The sequence below is a fragment of the Eurosta solidaginis genome, chromosome 1 (assembly GCF_040869045.1).
Source record: "Eurosta solidaginis isolate ZX-2024a chromosome 1, ASM4086904v1, whole genome shotgun sequence".
NCBI lineage: Eukaryota > Metazoa > Arthropoda > Insecta > Diptera > Tephritidae > Eurosta > Eurosta solidaginis.
In genome coordinates, this window is record NC_090319.1 from 165,129,462 (window position 1) to 165,155,969 (window position 26,508).

General features: G+C 40.0%; 1 protein-coding gene and 2 pseudogenes across 1 annotated transcript in view; all 3 read left to right on the forward strand.

The window, feature by feature from the left end:
* LOC137238431 (membrane-associated transporter protein-like) overlaps positions 1-26,508 on the forward strand; it is a 1,095,627-nt gene that overhangs the window by 425,086 nt on the left and 644,033 nt on the right. The gene's annotated exons all lie outside the window — the stretch shown is intronic.
* Positions 1,196-25,380, forward strand: LOC137238690 (putative nuclease HARBI1; annotated as a pseudogene).
* Positions 11,745-12,828, forward strand: LOC137238691 (protein ultraspiracle-like; annotated as a pseudogene).

Sequence of the window (26,508 nt, forward strand, 5' to 3'; positions counted from 1 at the left end):
AGTTTTACTTTTCCGTTTATGAGTTATAGCTGTGTAAACAAAATTTTATAATTTTTTACTACATTTTTTACGACGTCACATTAGAAACTTCAAAAATAACAGTATTTCTCCAGAATTTAATGGAGGTTATTATACGTATAAGCCTTCCTCTTCAATCCCGATATCTATTAAAAAAACCGCATCTAAATCCGTTGCGTAGTTTTAAAGGTTTAAGTAGTCAAAGGCACATAGGGAAGAAAAACCGACCTTGTTTTATAATATGTGGTGATATATATGTAGTATATATATATATATATCTTTCTGCAAATTCAGGCCCATTTTAACAGCTAGAAGATTCAAATTTCACCAAATGCTTAGTTGTATAGCATACATTGTTGTCTGAAAAAACCATATATCGGTGGTGTATATAGTATATATCTTATACAACCGATTGTTCTGATAAGAAACTTTTCGCAATTTCTGCCCCATTTTAACAGCTAGAAGCCCAAAATTTCACCAGTTGCTTACGTATATAGCATATATTGTTGTGTGAAAAAATCATAGAGATCGGTTGTATATATAGTATATATCTCATACAACCGATTGTTCAGATAAGAAACTTTTCGCAATATCTGCCCCATTTTAACGGCTATAAGCTTAAAATTTCACCAAATGCTTACATGTATAGCATATATTGTTGTCTGAGAAAATCATAGAGATCGGTTGTATATATATTATATACCCCATATAAACTGTCATTTTTGCCCCTTGTTTACGGCTAGAAGCTTAAAATTTCATCAAGTTTCATCAAACACTTACGTTTACGTCATATATAGTTGAAATATGTGATTTGTAGTCATAGTTTTAATATGCAGACCACAAAAAACGTGAAACTTTGCATCCTCACAGAAAGTACCTACCTATTTTTATACCTTTCATGAAAATGAAATGGTATATTAACTTTGGCACGAATCTCAAAATTGTTATTCCTTAAAGGAAAATAGATAGACCCACCATTAAGTATACCAAAATAATCACGATGAAGAGCTGAGTTTATTTAGCCATGTCCGTTTGTCTGTTTGTATGCAAACTAGTCCCTCAATTTTTGAGATATCTTAATAAAATTTGGTGAGCGGGTGTACTTAGGTGTCCGATTAGACATTTGTCGGAACCGGCCGGATCGGACCTCTATGGCATATAGCATAACTCAAATCCTATGGAGCTGCCGTGTACGGAGTAAGTATCCAGTGCAGATTGGTTATTTAATGAAACAAAAACTTTATTTACATACATATCCATACATATTTATAGATTTATAGCGAATTTTCGGCTAAGTAAAGACGTATTTATGTATGTGCTGGGCAAAATCAAAGACAATTTTCACTGCCGACTGTCCTCATCTGTAACGCCAATGCTAAGATTATGCTATACACTAAGATTTTTTGCACATGACAGTTACCAGCAAGCTGTAGGAAATGAGTTTCACTTGGGCCTTGCTCACCCAACAGTTTTGCTCATTTTAAGGGAGATGCTTCCCGTTTTAGAAAGAGAAATTTGCAGTGAGTCGATAAGGACAGAAATGACAGAAGAAGAAAAGCAACAGGCGCAAGTTTTTCTCCAGGTCAGGAATACCAAACGTGATCGGCTATGTTGATGTTACACGTATATCGATTTATGCTCCTACCTCGAATAGACAGCTCTACCTGAATAGAAAAGGATTTTTTAGTATAAATGCGATTGTTGTAAGTATTTAAGAAATTAATACATATAACATCGTTGTTTACCATATATGTAATACTCCTATATTGCTAATAGAAAATGTTCGCAATGTGTTTTGAATTCGAAATCAAAACAAGGCAGCCTAAATTTTGTTATTGTAGCAGCATAAGTGTGACTAGAAAAATTTAAATTTAGGTACATTCGATTATTGAATACAAAACCAAAAACATTTAAACAGCAATATATTGGCAGTCTGATGTTTCTGTGTGTACCTAGCCTGTAGCAGCGATATAGGTGTATTACATAGATATGTATACGTTGTTTACTATGTACCTTCATATTTCAGGCTTGTGATCATGATATGAATATCCGGTATGTGGATGCTAGATATGCTGGTTCTACCCACGATTCATTCATGTGGAATTATTGCACATTAAAAGCTTATTTGGAGAATATGCATCAAAGCGGAGATAACTATATTTATTTAATGTGTATTGGAACGATTTGCGTCATCCCTTGTCAAATTTGGTTTTGAGACAAACCGGTTTCGGCGTTGTGTCATCATCAGTGTCGATTTTCGTTCTGATCTGTTGTTGTTGTTTGTCCTCTATTTATAGTTCGTAGGTACATGAGCAGGTATTGTCAAAATTGATGCCTGTGTATATTTATTTATGTGTATGTGCTGTGTGTTCATTCAGAACCGAATGTGGTTTTTTACTGATCGATTTGTGTGGCTGACTGGGGCAGGTAAAAATCCATAATTTTAGTCGATTGACCTTCTTTGTGGGTTTGTTGTTTTGGTGCGTTAATTGTTTTGTGTTCGTTTCTTGTTGTATGTTTATCTGTTGTACCTGTGTGATTACTTTGTTTCTTGTAAACAAGTTTTAAAAGCTAGAATATTGTGTCAGAAATCGTGTTTTATTTCTTGGCTTATTACTATACCATCGAATGTTTTCTGTTTGCAGATTTCCATGTTTTCGAGTACGTTGAGGCGTCGGCCTTTTGCTCGTATGTGAAGAACCCTAACTGTTTTATTGATGTTTGCTGGGGAACATTCATTCTCGACCATGTGATTCGCCAAGTTAGACTTAGGTATAATGTTTGGATTTCGTATTTTTTTGTTGTAATCTCTGATATGTTTTCTGAACCTCGTTCTTATTTGCCGTCCTGTTTGTCCTATGTAACTATGTTGGCATCCGCAGGTAAGCTTTTGTACACCGTGGCGGCTAAACGGATCCTCTGAGTTAGTGTTAGTTCTTAGTTTTCGTCCTAGATTGTTCGATGTTTTCAATGCTGTGTTAATGTTGTATTTTTAAAGAAGTTTGCCAATTTATATGTTGTTTTCCAGTATATATCATAGTCGTCCAGCTATTATTTTCGTTTTCATTATTTCTTTTTGGTTCTCCATTTGTCCTTCTGATCTTATCTACTAGTGATTTCATATATTCGTTGTTTGCAGCGATATTATATATGACCTCATGTTCTCTCTTATATGCCTATTGTGTAAGAGGTGATCTCTCAAGTCTATGTACCAAGTGCCTTAGTGCTGCATTTTTATGCTGTTGGGGGTGATTTGAGGTATTATGTATTATTGGGTCGGTGGCCGTTGGCTTTCTATATATGTCATAGTTAAATCTTTTGGATTCTTTATCAATATTTATCGTGAGGTCTAGATAGTTGATTCCTCCGTCTTTTTCGGTTTCCATTGTAAATTTTATATTTCGGTGCTGCTTGTTGAGGTACTCCAGTACAAGCTCTTCGTTATTAATAGTTAAAACGCATATATAAAGAATCTACGGCATAAACTAAGAAAACACAATAGTGTCACAAAGAAAGCGGGCAAAGGAAATGTGCTAATCGGAAAGAGGAATATATAGCCAAAACCGAAGAACTCATAGAGGAAATGAAATGTCGTAGGATAAGAGAGGAAACCACGGACGAATACCAAAAACAAATCAAAATGCAACAAATATAGTATATTCTAACATGGCGCATATATTTGTCCAAATGAACCATTCGGCTCCTCCACTGATTGCGCTACCAAGAATCCACAAGCTGGATACGCCAATGAGGCCCATCATTAATTTTAAATCGACACCATGTTACAAACTGTCCAAATATTTAAAAACGATATTGAAAGATAGTCTGGAGCTAAGGAACGAAAATGCAATAGCTAACACAACAGAACTAATAGAGAAACTTGAGACCTTAGAACTAACAAAGAATAGCAAATAGGTATCTTTTACATAAAAGATTTATACCCATCAATACCACTATCGGAGACTTTGGACATAGTTACCTTAACAATAGTTAATAATACAAAAAACAAAGTGAAAAATATGCAAATCACAAATACGCTAAGAACCACTTTACGTTAAAACTATTTTCAATTAAACAATAAAATATATAGACAAACAAACCGTCTGGAATGGGAAGCCCCACATCAGCCATTCTTATGGAAGTGCTCATGCAAAATCTGGAAGATAAGTACATACAGGAGCTGAAGTCCAAATTAGGCGTGTCATTTTATGCTAGATACATGGATGACATAATATGCATTTTAACTACTAATAACGCAGAGATTGTAATTGAGTACCTCAAAAAGTAGCACCGAAATATGAAATTTACAAGGTGTTTAGGCAGGATGCCTAACTTTTCCGCATCTGTTTGCGATCCCCCCAATGCAACTCTGCGAATCGATACTGGAATTAATTTGTAACCACCCACACCATCACCGCCACATGCACGTGCATGCCTGTAAATGCACGTGTATGTGTGCTTTTTGTCAGCACTCATGCATATGCATGTCGGGGTTGATGTGTGGGTGCCTTTCCTCTCCAAAACGGAGGATTTTGCGGGTCAACGGTTGTAGCTTGCTATACAACCGGCCTCTTGGATTCTAACAGCCAACCAGCTAACATCTGCCGCCAGCGATCTCCACTGTGTTTCAACAATATATTCAGGTAATATTGTACCCAACCAATTTATATAGTTATTCAATAAACCACATATATTATAACGAGAAATCTCGTCTATTTGCTTATTTTCTATTCCATACACATATTCCCACTGAGATCGACCCCGGTGCGCCCATCTACCTACAGGAGCACACGCACCCCGAGAAAGGAATTAAAGCGCCTATATACATTCCACATCACAACATAAGATCATAGCTGACCGCACCGAAATTTGAGAATTCCTCACTTAAAAAGTTATCCGGAGGGTTTTTGCCACAATCAGCAGCGATACCACAAAAAGGTCAAAAAGTCTATTATTTAACACCAGCGTGCAAAACACCGAGCAAGCGACAGCCAGCTAAAGCCACTGCAACACATCAAATCATCTTGCCACATCAGCACCATACAAATTACCAAAAGGTTCACAGTAAGTGCAATATTTCTTCCCACATTCTTTTTGGTTAAAATAATAAATATAAGTGCGAAAAATCGATCTAAAGTGCCATACGTGATTGTAGTTAACCGCGAAAAGTGTGAAAAAACTGTGCAGTGCCAAAAAGAAAAATAAGTGCAAATGCGTTGCATTAACGTCGTTTAAGATTCCTTGTGACTATCTGGTCTGTCCCCCCACCAGCGGTAAGGCTCTCCAGACACAGCACAGGGAAGAGGTGCACACTTCACTTTCAAAAAAAAAATTCACGCCATTCGACTGCGGCAAAATTCAATTTCTTTTGCGTCACTATTATTTTCACTAATTTCTCTAATTAATCTTGTTACACAGTTTTGTTCTTTGTTGCATAAGATTTATTTCACGGTTTCACACTTTTCGTCGAGTTTGTGTCAACGCGCGCACTTATTTTATAATGAAATTGAAGGTTGAAGTGGCGAGTGGCCCTCTTTACTTCGCACAATACACATTGGTGTTGATTCCCCCTGCTCCCTGTTTTAAGGCACAAATAATCTGCAAAGCCAGACAAAAATAAACAAATTAAGAGTAATAAATCAATTTTGCGTATTTTAATAGTTGTTGGTGGGTGATTCGCTCAGGTTTTCAAAGTTTTATATCCCTTGGCTAATTTGCTCTCCACCTTTCATCCATGAACATGGATTCTCACATTAGATTGGCCGATCGAATAATCGAATTCGATGCCGATTTTAATGATATCAATGCGGCTCTGCACACTGTACACACTCTGGCAATACAGCAAAAGGAGTTGCAAGCTAAGTGGGGAAAAGCAGAGAACGCCCTAGAGGAGTTGCTTGGCTCTGACACGCTCGACGCAAAGAAAATTGCAGCGGTCAAGATCAAGCATAAAGCGGCATATGCCGTATTCTTGCGATGCATGTCGAACATGGCTGAACTTCAAGCCAAATTGAAGCAGGAAAGAGATAGTCAGGTTCGACCTGAAGGAGAACGCGCGCGCGAACATAGTATCCGCCTGCCAGCTTGCGATACTGAGGTATTCAAGGGCGACTACCTATCTTGGCCAACGTTTCGTGACCTGTTCACGGCCATCTACAAAAACAACAGTCGCCTAAGCCCGGTAGAAAAGTTGTTCCACCTCAATCAAAAAACTCAAGGTGAGGCAAAGGACACCGTCAAGAAATGTCCCTTGACAAATGAAGGCTTTGAAACAGCCTGGAAAAACCTATGTGAGAGATAAGAGAATAAGCGGATTCTCGTGAACTCACACCTTCAAATTTTACTTAATCTAAAAAAGATAGACGGCGAGTGCGGCAGCTCAATCAAAAGCTTACAGCGCGACATAAATAATTGTTTAGCATCCTTAAAAACCCATCAGATTGATGTTTCAAATTGGGATGCGATCATCACATATTTATGCTCGACAAAATTACCCGAAAATACGTTGCCTCTATGGGAACAGAGCATTGACCACAAAACGGACATATCCAAGTGGGAGGATATGGATAAATTCTTGTCAAATCGTTTTCAGACACTTGAAACAGTGTCTGGTTTTACAGGGAATGCCACTTCTAAAGTGCAAAAATCAAATGTGTCGCGCCAGTCTACAGAAACCCCTACAAAAAGACTTGGTGCTTTTCAAACAAAAGTAACCAAGCAAACAACATCAAATCAATATGTAAAATGTGCTAATCAACGGAGCACAGATTACGCAACTGTTCACGTTTTTGCGATTTAAACCCGGTAGAAAGGATTAAATTCGTCAAATTCACAAATGGCTGCCTGAATTGTTTATCCCCAGGACACACAGTGACGAGGTGCACCAGTTCGTACAACTGTTCCAAATGCCACTCTCGTCACCACACGCTCCTGCATGCGGACACACTTCAGCAACCGGCGGTGCGCAACCCATTCAAAAATGCGGATAATACCCCATCAATTTCAGTACAGGCACGGAAAAGACAGGAATCGGGACAACCACCTTCCTCTACAAACCAGAATGTCAAATCCTGCCATGTCAATTCCAGCACAGGTGTGCTATTAGGAACTGCTCGCGTACACATTCACCATAATGGTACCGACTTCTCCGCGCGGGCATTAATTGATTCTGGGTCTGAATGTTCCTTTATAACTGAAAGACTGAAACGCAGAATCAATTTGTCAGCGAGGAAAATGCATGCCCATGTTTCAGGCATCACAAATGCGGTGTCAGCTCAGGTGAAAGAAGCATCCAACATCGAATTACGTTCACCAATGGATCCCTGCTTCAGCCTGACCACACCCGTACTAGTTCTAGCGAAACTCACTGGGAATCTTCCATCCTGCCATATCAACACAATGACTATGCAGGCATTCCCAGCCTTGGTTTTTGCAGACAAGAGGTTCTACGTCAACGAAGACGTAGACCTCATACTTGGCGGAGACATATGTCCTCAAATTATAATGAACGGTATAAAAAAGAATATACTAAACACACTCTTGGCACAAGAGACAGTGTTCGGTTGGATACTAACCGGTCGTATCGAAGCACCTAATCCAACGAAGAGCATCGTGTCCTTCTACAACGAGGTTGCGTTGGACAATCAACTGAAAGCTTTCTGGGAGGTAGAAAATGTACCAAAAAATAAAATATTAAATGAAGATGAGAGGTATTGAGAAAGATTATTTAAAGAAACAACGAATCGTGATGAAGATGGAAGATACACCGTATCACTACCATCCAGGCAGGATTACCCTAATAACATTAATTTAGGACCGTCCCTGAAACGCGCATGCTCTCAATTCTTCCGGAATAAGGGGCGGCTAATAAAAAACCCAGTTTTAGGTAAAGAATATGTTCGAGTGTTGTCAGAATATGAAACGCTCGGACATATGAGAAAATTGAAAAAAATATCCCATCCGACGATTCGGATCATTACTTCCTGCCCCACCACGCCGTTATTAAAGCGGAAAGCACCACTACAAAGGTACGCGTAGTATTCAATGCCTCGAGCCCTACGGCCAACGGGAAGAGCCTAAATGATATTCTACTCCCAGGCCCAGTTCTACAAGCCGAGTTACCCACACTAATCTTACGATGGAGACTATACCGTTTCGTCTTCAATAGCGATATCGAAAAGATGTATCGACAAATTTGGGTGAACGAAAATCACACCAAATTTCAACGCATTGTGTATCGCACTTCCCCGAACGACCCTATTAGTCTCTACGAATTAAAGACGGTTACCTTCGGAGTGAATTGCGCGCCATATCTCGCGATAAGAACGCTCCTACAACTAGCAGACGACGTCTCAAGTTCACACCCTAAAGCGGCTAGCATACTGCGAGAATAAATGTATGTAGATGACGTATTAGCGGGTGGACATACGATCACATCGACCATTAAAGCCTGAGATGAAATTCGTCAAGTCCTACACTCCGCGGGCTTTCGACTTCGCAAATGGACATCCAATTCAGAGGACATTCTAAGGGACATCCCCAAAGCAGACCTCCTCAGTGAAAACTTCCTGGCCTTCGAAGATACCAGTTCAGTTAAAGCATTAGGAATTCGATGGAATGCCCTCTCCGATTTATTTTATTTTAAAGCAGGGACGCTGGACAACCCGGAAAACATTACAAAGAGAGCGATACTATCAGCAATCGCCAAACTTTTCGATCCATTAGGATGGCTGGCACCAATGGTCATTGTGGCAAAAATAATCATACAGAGTATTTGGTTAGAAGGCACCGCTTGGGACGAACCAGTATCTCCCAGTACGCTGGAACGATGGAAAACCTTCACCGACCAATACCATGAGATCGATAAAATAAGGATACCTAGATGCGTCAACTTTTCTCCAGGAACCGACATCGAGATCCATGGATTTTGTGATTCATCCGAGAAGGCTTATGCTGCAGCCGTTTACATGCGCGTGAAAACGGATAATGGCATCTGGACAAACCTGCTTCTGGCCAAAACCCGGGTAGCCCCAGTGAAAACTCTTTCTCTTCCACGATTGGAACTTTGCGAAGCCGTGCTGTTAGCGGAAATCACCGAATCCATTTTCAGAAATCTTAAATTGGGACCAGTTAGAGTTCACCTTTGGACGGATTCAAAGATCGTTCTCGCATGGATAAGGAAACCGCCTTGTTCCTGGTCAACCTTCGTCGCACATCGGATCACCAAGATCATCGACATGGTCGGAAATAAGGACTGGTTGCACGTGAACTCAGAGTCCAACCCAGCAGATTTAGGTAGCAGAGGCTTACCTGCGTCTGAATTGGTCAACAATTCGTTGTGGTGGCAGGGACCTTCATGGCTGCAAGAAGACATTTCCCAATGGCCAGCACAAGAAAGTGACTACATCACCTCCGTAGAGGAAAAGAGGGCAAAGGCCTGCGCAACAACAACAGTGAATACTACCGATGTTCTCCAACGCTTTTCAGACCTTCCTAGGGCTTTACGGGTGCTCTCATACGTTATGAGGTTCTACCGAAGGACTCACCCCAAAACAAAAAAATCATTTCAGGTCAAGTCACCTTTAATCTCCCCTGATGAGATCAAATCAGTAACTCAACTTGTCATTAAAATCTATCAGAAACAACATTATAGTTCCAAATATAATGATGTGAAGGCCGGACAACCAATTGCAGGGAAAAGTGCAATACTCTCACTTAATCCCTACTTAGACCAAGATGGCATCATTCGGGTATGAGGGCAACTCGGGGCGTCAAAGGACTTAGCTTTTAATGAACGCCACCCAATCCTCCTCTCATACAACTGCCGGTTATCCCGTCTGACAGTCCTAATGTTTCATCAACAAAGTCTGCATGGGGAAAACCAACTCATGTTACGTCTGATACGCACCCAATACTGGATACCTAACATCAAAACCATGATTAGGGCAACCATTAATAATTGCAAAGTTTGCACTATACACCGAAAGCGTGCTCAGACCCAACTTATGGTGATTCTCCCTCGCGAACGCACGAACTTCAGCCGTGCATTCACGAATACTGGAGTCGAGTTCGCTGGACCCTTCGACATCAAAAGTTACCGCGGTAGAGGGTGTCGGCTATCCAAAGGCTATGTCTGCCTTTTCGTGTGTTTTTCCACACGAGCGATTCATCTGACCTCAGCACTGTCGCATTCCCGTCAGCTTTTGATAGGTTTGTTGCTCGGCGACCATGTCCAAAGAACATCTACTCCGACAACGGCACCAACTTTGCCGGAGCCTCCAGAGCTCTCCGCTCGGAACTCAAAGCTTTCCTGGCGGATGCTCGCAACCAAACTCTATCCAAGTACAGACACCAAAACCTGACATGACGTTTCATACCACCAGGGGCTTCTCACATGGGCGGGCTATGTGAGGCAGGGGTCAAAAGCTTCAAGAACCACTTCAAAAAGATCGCTTTGGATCACAAATTTACCCTTGAAGAGTTCAGCACCCTACTTTGTCGAATCTCAATTCTCGACCGTTAAGCCCCTCCTCCAATGAGCCGTCTAACTTGGAGCCACTCACGCCAGGACATTTCCTCGTTGGAGGGCACCTATTAGCACCAACCGAGATCGACGTCAGCGAGAATCGCGCCCAATCGATGGGAGAAACTTAAGGCGCTGCATCAAACCTTCTGAAAACGGTGGAAGACTGAGTATCTCACCGAATTGCAGAAGCGCGTTAAGTGGAAGCATCCACAATCAAATCTCAAACCGGCGGACCTAGTCGTCATTAAGGAGGATAATCTACCCCCCAACGAATGGAGACTAGGTCGGATAGCCAATCTTCACTATGGCCCCGATAACCGAGTTCGAGTTGTCGAACTGGATACGGCAAGGGGACAAACCACTAGACCAATCACGAAATTGGTCCTACTACCACCCTCCAGTGAGGGCGAGGGAGACTTGTAACTCCCAACCGTTACAACAAACCCCGTAAACCAGCTCTCGTTCACCCCGAACGAGGCCAACAAACCCCATAACCCAGCTCTCGATCAACCCGACCGAGGCCAACACAATCCTAACGCAATCCCCACGTCAGAAAATAGTATTCAGTACTCTTATTAACCCCATCAAAGTGAGACCATTTATATATATTAACACAACTGATCGTTTCGAACGGAGTGCGCGACATACATAAGAAGCAATCAATCTGTGTGTGGAGTTTTTTATGAGGTGTGTATTTGGAATAAAAAGTGGATCCCAACGCAATGCACATACAATCAAATCGGCAGAGTACAAATACAAGCTATAATCAAGATCAACCCAATGTTATTCCTTCGTCAGCCCGAACTATTATACATTCAGCTAAATCTAATGAACTTAAGTATTTCTATGAACGGCCAATGATGTTAAATACATGGACGCAGACATCAGATACAGATCTAGGTATTAGCGATGAATATCTGCAAAGTATTATAAATGAACACAGAGAAAAAGACAAAGCGCTGTTGAAACAGTTTTGCATGTCAAATCCGAGCATATTTCTCAAATACAATCTACTTATGAACCCAAATGTAACGACAACACACCAAAGCCATCAAAACTTCAACGCCGGTCGCGGCAATCTTCAACAAAATTAACAAAAGCTTTATTACAAAATCACAACCAATACACACCTGCAACCATACAACCGTATTACACTCCGTCCAGTACAAGTAGCAAAGATAATACGAGCACTCAACAATAACAACAACAACAATATCCTCCAAATCATACATTAAGTGGTTCAAAACATCTGTGCTTTATTTGTGGTGATAGATCAAGTGGTAAACATTATGGTGTTTATAGTTGCGAAGGATGCAAAGGGTTTTTCAAACGTACCGTACGAAAGGATTTAACTTATGCTCGTAGAGGAGATAGAAATTGTATTATTGACAAAAGGCCACGAAATCGGTCGCTATCAGAAATGTGTTGCATGCGGCATGAAGCGTGAAGCAGTTCAGGAGGAGCGACAACGTGGCACACATTCACAGAATGCACGCCCCACTGATGTTTTCAATCCCACTAGCACAGTGCGTGAGTTAACAATTGAACTTATAATTGAAGCTGCGGAAAAAAGTGAACAACTTAGTGGAGACAATGTTATACCATTCATACGTGTTGGCCCGAATTCTATGGATCAACCGGACTATAAAAGTACGGTATCACATCTTTGTCAAATGGTTAATAAACAACTTTATCAAATGATTGTATATGCTATAAAAATGCCACATTTCGCTGAATTACAACGTGATGATCAGGTTTTGCTGCTCAAGGCAGGCTGGAATGAGTTACTAATTGCAAATGTAGCATGGTGTAGTATTGATTTTTTGGATGCTGATTATGCAACATCAGGCCATGATACATCTTTTGGACGTCGCCCTCCTAGACGCCAACCACAACAATTCTTTCTTAAACATAATTTTTCATACCATCGTAATAGGAATGCAATAAAAGCAGGAGTTGCGACAGTTTTCGATCGTATTTTATCTAAGTAAAGCGTGAAAATGAAACGACTCAATATAAATCGTTCCGAATTATCTTGCTTGAAAGCAATAATTCTTCCGGATATACATGGATTAAAGGGGCGTAAGGACATTGAAGTATGTAGAGAACAAGTTTATGCTTGCCTCGCTGAACACTGTCGCACTGAGAATCCTGGTGACGAAAGTCGATTCGCACAAATTTTGCTTCGTTTGCCTGCATGACGTTCTATAAGCCTTAAGTGTTTGGATCATCTGTTTTTTTTTTCGTATTATGGGGGACAAGCCCTTAGATCAATTGTTTTATGAGGAACTAGATGCACACTTGGGTTAAGCAAGTGTCAATTAAATACCTAAATAGTTTACATACTCACAAATATATATGTCTACATATACACTTACATGATTACGCAAAGCATTTGTCCGAATATATTATCTTCTAAATGATAAATGTGATTATATGGGCTGTTTTCCATTCCCTTTGTGAATAATTTTTCTTTTTGAATGTTTCATTTCGTAAGTATGTTTGCTATTTGCTGTACACAACTTGAAAATAATAAAAACAAAATTATTATTACGAACATTAAACACCGCAATAGATAAAGTACTCACAAGACAGGATCGTAGTGAAGTGCAAAGCAATTGGCGAAAAAAAACGTTACGGCTTCACCTCAACCACAGCAGCACCACCACCATCGTTCTTCAGCCGTTACACAACCCGCCGCCAACTATAGATATTATAAAACAAATACTCAAAACGAAGTTGCCTTCACCATAATAATTTTCTGCCACCGGCATTTGTGTGTAGCCGGCAACTGGTTTATGTTTTGTTTCTTCTTCTAGTCTGTATCGTCAACGATTGTTACGGCGGTGGTGTAGGCAGCAGCGAGAGTAATACCTTTTGCAGGCGTTCTAGCAGGAGCAACCCCAGGAGAACGCCCACTACCGCGACGACACGCTACCACCAAAGATAATAATGCACATGCTGCCAGTTTTTCGTCACTTTCTTCTGACTCTAAATCCGAATCGCTTCCACCATTGCCCGCTGTGGAAGTGCTCATCGATTCCTCTTCTTCGCTACTAGTGCTACTACTTTCTTCAGCAACTGAATCGCCGGCAGAGTCGTAAGAGGATGATGATGATGAAGAAGTTAATCCGCAATGTGGAACACGTGTTGGGTTCGAAATGAGTAACACTCGTATTCCATTACTTAATAATAAAGTTTTGTAATGTTTTTTGTCGCTTTCCGACTTGTCTGGGAGGTCCCGATATGTCACTGCTGACTCTGTGTTTACCATAACTAAAGAACCCCGTCTCAAAGATCCAGGTCGTAAGAGGGTTGAGCAACGTGGGTTTACGCTCTGTCGCAAAATGTGTTCGGACCGTTTGGATATTGTTTTTTGCCTTTCGCAGAGGCGCACAGCAATTAGTTATATTCACACAACGTACAAAAGATGCCTTTGTTGCTTGAAATTTTGAAATTCCCCGAATAAACATAAGCTTTTGCTCCGACGTTCTTTCTGAAACAACGCCGCAAAGGCTATTTGGTTTTTTCTTTTTGTGGCGAAATTTTTGCAACTCTTTTTTAGTTTACAGAAAATAATTAAAATTTATTGGTTTTTTCCTTCAAAAATTGCCACAAAATCCATTAAAAATGAAGAAAATTCACCGAAATAAAATTTCTTCTGATGAATTTTTATTTACTTTGACGTTTAACCCACGCAATCGCTTGCATTGTGCCAGCGAACCACCCAATTTGTAGCTGTGTACCTGAAATGAAATAAAAGAATACCTGAAATGAAATAAAATAATAAAAAATTAGTAAAATTTATAAAAGTATCAAAAGGGAACGATACTAGTATACTTACCCAGCACATTTTTTCTTCATAAAGAAAATTCATTCAAAAATATCTGTATACTCCTTTCCATGAATGAATGACATTTTTGAATGAACGAATCAAGGTTGCCACTCGATGACATTTGCTTTTGTCTTTTCTTACGCCGTAAACACATCGCGCGCGACCCCATGAGATCACAAATCGGATCCGCGGGATCCAACAAACTCGAGTGTTAGTACCCGAACAACTTTACTTTTGTTTCGACAAATGGAAAATTTTGTTTTACTTTGACAATATGGTGCATAAAAACACCAGCAGAATCAGCTTTGTTGTGACAAAAAAAAAAAAGTGAACCACTCGGGACCGAAATAATTTTCGATTTTTATTTGCATTGTTTTCTTTGTTAAAAGGTTAGTGAAAAAAAAAACAAAAACATGTCAAACTCCCTAAGCTTTAGGGAACAGTGGTCTCGCTTTCATGATAGAAATTGTTTTTATGTTTTTTTGAAGTTCCGACAAAGTTTCGTCAGTCCTTTTAGCCTGGAACCCAAACAAGTCCTACGCGAGCTAGGTACCACTATGGTTCGGGACACAAAGACAAAACAAACAACCAGAGAAAAAAAGGAAAAACTTTGTCCATTCACCGTCCAAAAATTACAATTTATTTGTTCAAAAATATATTTACACCCCGACAAGGCAGAGACCGACGTAATCCCACTTACTGCGAGCTATGCTTTCGCTGGCGATGCAACCCCAGCGAGGAAGCCGAGGGGTATCGCTTCCCGGAGCTGCACTTATAGGGTGCGAAACCCATGTGGAGATTGAGGTGGGCCTTTAATGTTGTAAAGCAGCTGAGCGTTTGCCCACACACACGGCACACAAATTCCTGGCCGCCCGCGGAGTCTGCGCGCACCCAAAGGACCCCCTCATAACCCCGATAAAAACGGGTGTACCACGAGGGTCCCTCGTCATAATACCGCACCTTCAATATGATGCGATTATAGTTCCGCGGCACATTCAAGAATGTAACGCGCAGATTGGGACGAAGTTCGAACGATGCCCTGAAACAAAAAGGGAAGAAAGTGGTATCATTATATTATGGAAAATGATCCCATAACCAAAAAAAGGGCCACAATCCGTATACTCACATGTTTTTTTTTTCTCGGATAAAACTTGCCAATTCGCATGTCACGCTACAAATGCCGGTATGTGCACAGACTCAGCGAGCATAACAACACTAAAATACAATGCTGCCAGACAAACCGCAGGAAATGAGTAAAACCAAAAGCGCTGATCACATGAACAGCTGTCGACGACAAGCTTAATTTCACACAACAAAATATGAGAAAAAAATCCGTAACTCACTTTCCATAGTGAAGCCTTCTTCTAAACTCCAACTTAGCTTAAGAATGTCTCTTAAACTACGAAGAAATAACTTTCGAAGGAGAATTTTCAAGTTTTATTAGCCTAAACTTAACTGCGGAAAAGCTAATTGGAGATTATGATACAATTTTGAAGATTAATAAAAATAACCAAATGAAAGTTCAGAAACTTTTATGAAGTCATAATTCAACCAAATGAACTTTATGAAAAAAAATGAAACATTTCAGAATTCAGGTCGCGTCAGAACTCAAACGTGAATGTCCTCAAACACTTTCGCGACATGACCATTAGGTGTCGTTACGCTGCCAAATTGGCAGCACCGCACAGCTGCCTCACTCCAATGAGTTGAAGAGTTATCAGCTGATAGCTCTACAAACTGCCACACTCGATAGTATAGGCTATTCCCGCCAGGGTTGTGTTGAAATCAACAAACACCCCACAATTTGGGTTTCTCACACAACATGGCCCAAATCAAACCAAAGAGTGTTCCAAGGCAGCGAATAAGGGCCTCTTTACATCCATCGCACATCATATAAGCATGCAGTTGTTGGATTTTCATATCAGCACATGCACTTGGTAGATTTTGGAATTTGGTTACGATTTTCGCTATTCGTCATGAGCTTTCGCACACAATTAAATGCTTCATTTGATTGGCTTCTCACGCTTCTCGGAAAAGAAAATTTTTGGCTTCCAAGCACCGCAAAGACGGTGATAGGGGTGTTTCGCTCCACGCAATGATAAATATCTACTAACTTAAATACGCCATGATTTGGGTGGGTGGCTTGGAATCACGTCCGTTCCAACCTCCCACGCTTATCACCAAAACAGGTAATTTTGCGCTGGTGGCTTGGAACCACGTCCGTTCCAACCTCCCACACACCGCAATCTTACTGGTTTTGGTAACTATGCATCAGCTGCTCGAAATCGCGTCCATTTTGACGGCACCAACTGATAATATAATACATCATTTACAAAATATATGCACTGTAGCGAAAACGCGCAGCACCCAACCAACCTCACGGCCACTCGCCCTGGCACCTCAATAAGATGCCACACCTCCTCCAACAAAAAAAGGCAGTCGCCCGAGAGCGACACGATACGTTAGACGCTGGAACGGAGACCTCCGCCTCTTCGTCCAGCCCAGAAAAACCTCAAAACCCTCCAGTCTGGAACGGAGACCTCTGCCTCTTCGTCCAACCAAACAAAAAAAAAACACAAATCTGGAACGGAGACCTCAGCCTCTCCATCCGGACCAACAAAAACCAAAGAATAACAAAAAATGGTGCCATTCTGGAACGGAGACCTCGGCCTCTTCGTCCAGACTTACTGGCCATCGACTATACACATATTACGTTCTGAATTTCTATATTTATTTATAATTCAATGGCAAGAAATATTCACTTATAACTGTTCATAACCGCTAATTTTTTCATCTTAGCTCAGGTGGCAAGCTAAGCAAGTCGGAAAGGATTCGCGGTCATTTTCCGTCGCAGACGAACTCCTCATTTAGATTACGTTTAGTGTGTAAGTCTTATATTCATTTTTCTCGTTTCAGCGGAGGTCATTGGCGGAAAACGATGTTGCGTATCGCAAGGGGGGCCGGCATGTTTAGGCAGGATGCCTAAGTTTTCCGCATCTGTTTGTGATCCCCCCAATGCAACTCTGCGAATCGATACTCGAATTAATTTGTAACCACCCACACCATCACCGCCACATGCATGTGCCTGCATGTACATGCACGTGTATGTGTGCTTTTTGTCAGCACTCATGCATATGCATGTCGGGGTTGATGTGTGGGTGCCTTTCCCCTCCAAAACGGAGGATTTTGCGGGTAAACGGTTGTAGCTTGCTATACACCCGGCCTCTTGGATTCTAACAGCCAACCAGCTAATATCTGCCGCCAGCGATCTCCACTGTGTTTCAACAATATATTCAGGTAATATTGTACCCAAACAATTTATATAGTTATTCAATAAACCACATATATTATAACGAGAAATCTCGTCTATTTGCTTATTTTCTATTCCATACACATATTCCCACTGAGATCGACCCCGGTGCGCCCACCTACCTCCAGGAGCACACGCACCCCTGCCGAACACAAGGGAAACCGAAAAAGACGGAGGAATCAACTATCTAGACCTCACGATAAATATTTATAAAGAATCCAAAAGATTTAACTATGACATATATAGAAAGCCAACGGCCACCGACACAATAATACATAATACCTCAAATCAACCCCAACAGCATAAAAATGCAGCATTAAGTCACTTGGTACATAGACCTGAAAGAACACCTCTTACACAAGAGGCATATAAGAGAGAACTTGAAGTCATATATAATATCGCTGCAAACAACGATATAAGAAAGCACTAGTAGATAAGCTCAGAAGGACAAATGGAGAACCAAAAAGAAATAATAAAAACGAACATAATAGCTGGACGACTATGACATATACTGGAAAAGCAACATATAAATTGGCAAACTTCTTTAAGAATACAACATTAACACAGCATTCAAAACATCGAACAATCTAGGACGAAAACTAAGAACTAACACTAACTCAGAGGATCCGTTTAGCAGCCATGGCGTATACAAGCTTACCTGCGGATGCCAACATAGTTACATAGGACAAACAGGACGACAAATAAGAACAAGGTTCAGAGAACATTTAGAGATTACAACAAAAAATACGGAATCCAAACCTTATACCCGCGTCTAACTTAGCGAATCACATGGTCGGGAATGAATGTTCCCCAACAAATATCAATAAAACAGTTAGGGTTCTTCACATACAAGCAAAAGGCCGAAGCCTCAACGCACTGGAAAACATGGAAATCTACAAACAGAAAACATTCGACGGTAGAATAATAAACGAACAGATTATCACAATTTCTGTAACAATATTTGAGCCTTTAAAATTTGTTTACAAGAAACAAAGTAATCACACAGGTACAACAGATAAACACGCAACAACAAATAAACACAAACCAATTAACGTACCAAAACAACAAACCCAAAAATAAGGTCAATCGACTAAAATTACGGATTTTTACCTGCCCCAGTCAGCCACACAAATCGATCAGTAAAAACCTCCCTCGGTTCTAAATTAACACAGCACATACACATAACTAAATATACACAAGCATCAATTTTGACAATACCTGCTCATATACCTTCGAACTATAAATATAGGTCAAACGACAACAACAGATCAGAACGAAAATCGACATTGATGATGGCACAACGCCGGAATCGATTTGTCTCAAAACCAAATTTAACAAGAACTGACGGAAAATCGTTCCAATATACATACATCATTTATCAACCCTGTCGGAAAATCAGCAAAACAAAATAAATCTATTTATTTAGGTACTTAAAGTTTGTTACGTCAACACAAAATGTGATAAAGAATTTAAAAAATAATTATTTGTAAGTGATTCCGAATACCCGCTTAGCCCTTATTTACTGACACCTTTCTGTCATGCAGACTCTGGAAGTAGGGAGTAAATTTTTAATAAAAAGCACATGGCGCCATGTGCCGCTGGGAAGATATTCTCGAATTTGAGAGGTACGGTTGGCCACATAAGTCTTCCAGGTCGATGGAGATTTCTCTAGCCAGGCTAGTACAATCTCAGAATCTGACCATAAGAATATGTTGCATGCTTGTAAGTCGAGCTGTTTTCGAACAGTTGAAGCCAGTTTTGCGAGTAGGACTGCACCACATAGCTCTAAGCGGGGTAAGCTTACAGTTTTTATGGGGGCAACTTTGCCTTTCGCAACCAAAAGAGAAGATTTTATTTGGTTGCCCACATGTGTGCGGATGTAAATCGCTGCGCAATATGCTTTTTCCGAGGCATCACAGAACCCGTGGATTTGAGTGTCTTGCCCTGGAACGACATTAACCCATCGATGGATTTCGATGTGGAAAATATCTGGCAGATTTTCTGCGAAATGTTGCCATTTTGATAATGTCGCGGGTTTGGCGCTTTCATCCCAATCGCTTCCATCCAGCCAGATTTCTTGGAGAAGCATCTTGGCCTGGATCATAACTGGCGACAGCCATCCTGCCGGGTCAAAAAGTTTTGCAACAGAAGATAAAATTTGTCGCTTTGTGACCGCATTTTGGGTGTGTTCCGGCAGAATGGTGTATGAAAATTTGTCCGTGAGCGCGTTCCATCGAATTCCAAGAGTTTTGGTATTGGAAGTGCTCTCAAATTTTAAGAAGTTGGAGTCTAGAAGATCCTCCTTCGGAAACTGTTCTAATATGGCCGGGTGATTAGCCGTTAGTTTCTTTAGTATGAAACCAGCTGATTTTAGGGCGCTTATCACTTGAACGAGTGATTCAGTGGCGTTATCGATGGTATGACTTCCGGATAGGATGTCGTCGACATAAGTTTGCGTCTTGAGAATTGTTGCAGCCAACGGGAATGTCGCTTTCGTGTCATCGGATAGTTGATGCAACGTACGAATAGCGAGATATGGTGCAAAATTGACGCCGAATGTAACCGTTTTTAGATTGAAATCGCTAACATTGGGGTTGGCCGATTTGCGAAATAGGATTCGCTGAAAATCTTTGTCGTCCTCGTGTATAAGGATCTGATGGTACATTTTTTCAATATCTCCATTGAACACATACTTATGCATGCGCCACTGTAGAATTAGTAGCATGAGATCTGGTTGGAGAGTTGGACCAGTGTATAGCACGTCATTCAGGGATCTTCCTGACCCAGATTTTTTAGAGGCGTTGAAAACCACACGAACTTTGGTGGTGACCTTATCTGGTTTGACTACCGCATGATGTGGCAAGTAAAATGAGAAGACCTTGCCATTCGAAGTTATTTCGCATGGGTCGGCAGATTCCATGTGATCAAGGTCGAGATATTCTTGCAACACATTGTTGTACATTGTACCTAACTCCCCCTTTTTCTGAAGCGATCGCTCCGTGCTGAAAAACTGCTGAAGAGCAGCCGGGCGGGATTTGCCGAGGGAGAGTTTTTCAGGAAACTCTTCCTTGAATGGAAGTCGCACAATGTATCGACCGTTTGGTGCACGTGTCGTGGTTGTTGCATATATCTGCTCACACGCTTGATCCTCGGGGGATATCTGTGGAGGTTGTGGAATTTCCTCCTCTTCCCAAAATTTCCTCAGTTGAGCACTGAGTGTCTCGTTTGACGCTTGGACTTGCGTCGAGATTGACACAACATTTTCAGTTATTGGACCACTGAGAATCCAATCAAAAATGGTTTGTTGCGCAAGTATGCTACCGCACACCTTTTTTATACCTTCCAGCAGAATGTGTGGAAGTATGTCGCTGCCAATGACCATGTCAGTCTGACCCGGTATGTGGCAACTGGGATCAGCGAGCTCAAGGAGTTTCAACTGCTGCCAGATTTTGCGACTAATGGTGGATGTTGGTAGATTTTTTGTCAGTTGCGGCAACACAATGGCATGAGCCTTTATCCTTTTCATGGCCTTGGATGCAACCAGTGTCAAAGGACAAAGCTTGGAGGACTTTTGTACGACTTGTCCACCCATGCCAGAGATTTCGAACTTTGAATGTTCGAATGGAAGTTTCAACCGTTTTTGAACTTTCGAGGAAATGAAAGTTCTTTCCCAGCCCTGATCAATAAGGGCTCTTAGTTGAAATAATTCCCCTTCGTGTTCGACTGCGACCATAGCAGTAGGAAGAAGAATTTGGTTATCATTGGCTGCATGCAATGATTGAACCGGTGCGTGTTTTGAACAACACGGTAGCTCGCTAGAATCGGAGTTATTCTGCGTTTGTCGAACGAGAGATGTTGACTCAGCAGTTGTGTGCTGCACGTTTGGTGCATTCATTCGCGGGGTGGAACGTGGAGCTTGTGGGCTCGCATGCAACAACGTGTGATGCCGTTGATGACATGTCGAACATGACCACTTGCTCGTGCACTCATTGATGATATGAGTGCTGCTCAGGCAGTTTGTACACAGCTTAGCTTGTTTTATGAATTGTGTCCGGTTTTGCACAGACATTCGTTTGAATCGTGGACAGAATCTAATAAGGTGCGGGAAGTTGCAACATTGGCAAGTTTCCTTTTTAGATTCTGCCACAAGGGTTTGCGTCCTGTTGAAGGACCTGTTTTGCGTAGAATTTTGATGAGCGACTGGTTTTTGTTTGCTTGGTTGAAGCCTATTGACCCTTTCAACGACTTCATATCTCGAGGTGAGAAAGTCGTTCATTTGTGACCATGAGGGTAGATCTCTTCGAGAAGAGAGAGACTGTTCCCAAAGTGACAGGGTTGTTTCTGGGAGCTTTGATGAACAAATGTACACCAGAATCGGATCCCAACTGTCTGTCGTAACTCCTTGGGAGTGAAGGACGGATAGGCAGTTGTTTATTGTATTTTGCAATTTCTGAAGTTGCTCACTATTTTCGGATGGAATAGTGGCAAGAGTCAGTAAGGATTTTATCTGGTTGTCAACCAAGATACGCTTGTTTTCGTATCGTGACCGTAAAGCTTCCCAGGCAAGGTCAAAGTTATCATCGCTCAACGCATATTGTTTGACGATGGAGCCGGCTTTGCCTTGCGTTTTGTACCGGAGATGGTACATTTTCTGAGCACGGGAGAGCCTTGGGTGGCTAATGTACACCGCTGTGAACATGTCACGAAAAGCGGGCCATTCTTCATAGCCACCATAAAAGGTCTCCGTGTCGCAGGCTGGGACCTTGAGGTAAATATTTGCCTCAGCCGGGGGTTGTTCCACGCGGGGTGGTGGACTCGGCGTTGCCATCATTTTGATCAATGAAAGTTGATCGGCAATTTTTGCTTTAGTCACTTCATACGTATCAAGGCAGGCGCATTGTTTGCCTTGCACTGAACTCTTGAAGTCTTCAGAGAAACTTTCGTCTGGTTTCGAAAAAACCAGATCGTAAACCGATTGGAGTCGTGCCCAATAATCATCTAGTGATTTGTCCTTTATCATGAGATACGATTCAGTGTGATCCTGAATCGGTGCTTCGTTGAATTTTGCACAGTATCTCATCAGATTGTCACTTTCCGCGATGAACTTTTGCGCGGATGGGTCAACTGATTTGGATTTCCGGGGGGATGTTGACCTCTCCTTGGCCGTTTCTTCCTTTGGGCCACCTTTTGGTTTTGTCCCGGTTTCGGACGTTTTTGGGGGACTGCGAGGCATTTTATGCAAGCTTTTGGGTTTTCACCAAAAAAACCGAATAAAGTATGTGTCCGCTCAGAGAACGTTCGCAAAATTTGAAGATGGAAAACTCTTCGTGCCACAGAAATTTAAAAAGGGGAATTTTAATTGGTGGCGGTGTTTGTGTTTTTTTTTTTTGAACAATAGAGTCAAGCACGGACAACGGGACGTTCCTTAAATGATTTAAATCCGCGAAATTCGGAATTTAATAGGATGTATATTGTTTTGTAAAAACAAAAGGTATAAAATTAAAAAAAAAAAAAATCACAAACACTTTTCACTTATATATACGTGTAAATATTCGTGTGGAAATAAACGTGTATTTGTAAATTACTGGTATATATAGGTATGTATATATTAGAAAATAATAATATGTACTTGAAGTTTGTATGGATATTTTTTGAAAGTTCCTATAGGGACGAAAATATCTCAAACTTAGTTTTGTACGCCAGAATAAGTACAAATGTACACGCGCAATATACAAACGTATGTATATATATTTGTTTGTGCGAACGTATGCACGTGAATCAGATGAGCTTCTCTGTTTATGTTTACAAACAGAAGAGTTTGTTTTGATTCGCTTCTTCATCGCTTTAATGTCGCGTTTCTTTGTGAAGCTGAGTGCGCTTGATTGCACTGTTGGGAGAGTGCAGCAAAGAAAGATGAAAAAATTGCAAATATGAGAGAGGTTGAGAAATTTGATCAGCAGTACACAGCTCTCGTTGCTAATGTAGCTATATGTGCTCGGAGAATGTCGCTGGAAGAGTGACTTGAACGTGTGAGAAAACACGTATGATGTTCTCAAAGTATGAATGCTGGAAAAGCAACTTGAAATTATTTGTACATGTATGTAAGTATGTACGTATGAATATTACGATTTTTGTATATGCTGGCAAGCAAGAAAAAATCACTTGGAAGAAGTTGAACTGTATCGACAAGTTCAACGCTCTGTGCGAACAACGGGGTAAACTCAGCTGTGGAAGAAGATTTTGCCGATGTTGTTCTTGCACAGTGGATTTGAGTAGGCAAGTAAACTGCAATTTTTTGGTGGTTAAATACCACTAGAAATATGTATACATATATATATATATAATTGGCGGATTTTGCCTATTGGTATAGCGGAATATTTTCTACCAATTTTTGGTTGCAAAAAAGTTGCAGTAAAACCAACGTTAAGAAAATTTCCGCAATATTCAAGTATATATGTGGATATATATATATGTTTTTGCAGTTTACACAAAATAATATAACTTTTGTGGAAAAAAGTTGTATTATTTTCTATATTTTTTATGAAAAATAAAAAAAACTGCCTACTCACCGATTCCTGTATGATTAATGCTGCTTATATTGTTGTTGTTTCCTGATCGCTTATCGTTGCTCGCTTGGCGATGCTTTTAGCTGGTTGATGTTGCTGATTAAAGATGGTTTTTTTAATTTAAATTTTTTTTTATTTTTTGATTTTCAAAAATCTTTTTTTTTTTTAACAATTTTTGTGTGCATATACGTGTATGTATTAATATATGTTTGTATCAAAACGGCACTTATGATGTTTCTTTTGTGTTTTAAAGACACATTTTTCCCTTTTTGCAATTATTTTTTTTTTTTTAATTGAATTTTTGTATATATGTATATATGTAATAAGTATATGTGCTACTTATACATAAATTAAATTTGGCACTATGAGTTTTTTGCACTTTGGTTTTATATTATTGTCTATTTTTTAAACGAACGAAAAATTCGATTTATATAATTTTATTATCACTTTAAGGGTGGGCCAAGGATGGCTGCGAAGGACCATGAACAAACTTAGGTCTTTCTTCGCTACACTCTTATAAACAATAAATAGATTTTTGAGTTTTTTCGAAAACGTTATAAAATTCACTGTTCATTTATTATTAATGAGAATGCAAACGTTAACACAATATTAATTTGAAAACCGGCATTAATTTGGATATTTAAAATGTACAAAATTTATGCAATATGAATGTAGAATGGAGCGCGTCCGCGGTTGCCGAGTAATAATGCTTGACTAATTCGTTGGAAAAAGGATCGTTGCTGACGATGGCAGTTCTTGTGAATTTGCGCCTTTCCACTCGCCGCGCACGGCTGCGCATAAGAATTTCGCCGCCGTCTGGATCTTATTGGAGGCGGCTTAAACAGGGATGAACATCATCGAACGTACGATCGGTGTTTTAAAATGCCGTTTCAGATGCCTCCTGAATGATCGAAAAATGCACTATCATCCCGATAAAGTAAAATCTATTGTTAACATATGTTTCTATGCTGTGCTTTGCATAAAATTTGTAAGAAATTTAGAATTAGTGATCCAGATGAAGCTGAAATTTTCATTGACGCGGTTGTATCATCGGAACCAAGAGATCAAAATGACAACGGCATACCAGGCGACCCGCAGAAAACAAATAGCTGATGCTATGTTATAAAATGGATTTTAGTTCGTTATTAGTATTATGTTTATTTCATTATTGTATGAATCCTAAATTACATTATTAAAAGTATATAAATAAAAATCATATATTTAATTCATATTTCACAGCACATAAAATTTAAACTTTAATAAAAAACATCACAAATTAAAATAATTTTTTCAAAAATTAGTTAATATATTAAAGAAAAAAACACAAGTTCTGTTATTTAAAGCTCAGTATCGACGTCATAAGAAAACCTTCAAGAAATGTTTTTCATTTTTCCCTTGTAAGCCAAGTTTGAAATTGTGCTTATTTTCAAATAAGAAAATTGCAAAATTGGCTTACAAGGGAAAATGAAAAAATTATGAGGCGTTTTCTTATATCGCACTTTAAGAAAGAAAATTCAACCTACTTTCGGCTGTATTTTAATGTTTTGAGTTCTAACTCCTTTAGTTTCTCCATCTCCATCTTTTCCTTATGTTGTTTTTTATACTCAGAGTGCTTTGCACACAGAGTATATTAACTTTAATTGGGTAACGGTTGGTTTTACAGGTATAAAGGAATCGAGATAGATATAGACTTCCATATATCAACATCATGGGTATCGAAAAAAAAATTAGTTTGAGCCATGTTCGTCCGTCCGTCTGTCCGTTAACACGATAACTTGAGTAAATATTGAGATATCTTCACCAAATTTGGTACACAAGCTTATCTGGACCCAGAATAGATTGGTATTGAAAATGAGCGACATCGGATGATAACCACGACAACTTTTTATATATATAACATTTTGGAAAACACAAAAAACCTGATTATTTAGTAAATAATACAACTAGAATGTTGAAATTTGACGTGTGGACTGACATTGAGACTCTTGATAAAAATTTGAAAACATTTTTTAAAATGGGCGTGGCACCGCCCACTTGTGATAAAATCAATTTTACAAATATTATTAATCATAAATCAAAAATCGTTAAACCCATCGTAATAAAATTCGGCAGAGAGCTTGCCTTTACTATAAGGAATGCTTTGAAGAAAAATTAACGAAATCGGTTAAAGACCACGCCCACTTTTATATAAAAGATTTTTTAAGGGTCTTGGACGAATAAAATAAGTTATATCTTAGCAAAAAAGAGCTTTGTA